The following is a 450-nucleotide window of genomic DNA, read 5'->3' on the forward strand; positions in this document are numbered from 1 at the left end:
AAAACACAGTGCTTTGTACATGATAGGGTTAAACATATTATGTAGCTGAATGAAGTAATGGAAAAATTTAAATAGTGTATTGGGTCATTGGAAAAGACATGACACATTTTTGTATAAAAAAAAATCATTGAAAAATATCTTCCAACTTTCCCAATTACCCAATCATTTTCCTCAAGTTAAAAATAAGATAATAGGCAGCCTTGACCTTTGACTCAGAGTAGGAGAGAAGAGCTCACCCATTTTTTTTCCAGGCACATTTTTCAGTGGAAAGTAGCTGAGTCGTGCAGACTCTGCTTTCCAGAGTCAGTGGATGAACCGAGTGCCACCATTCACAGAGGACTGGCCAAAAGAACCATCAGGGTGGGGAACCTGAGGTCAACAGTATCACAACCACACCAGAAACAATACATATTTTCCACGAGGATCTGAGCTGCCCCCCTCCTCAGCATG

The sequence above is a fragment of the Tupaia chinensis genome, unplaced genomic scaffold (assembly GCF_000334495.1).
Source record: "Tupaia chinensis unplaced genomic scaffold, TupChi_1.0 Scaffold145879_1, whole genome shotgun sequence".
Taxonomy (NCBI): domain Eukaryota; kingdom Metazoa; phylum Chordata; class Mammalia; order Scandentia; family Tupaiidae; genus Tupaia; species Tupaia belangeri.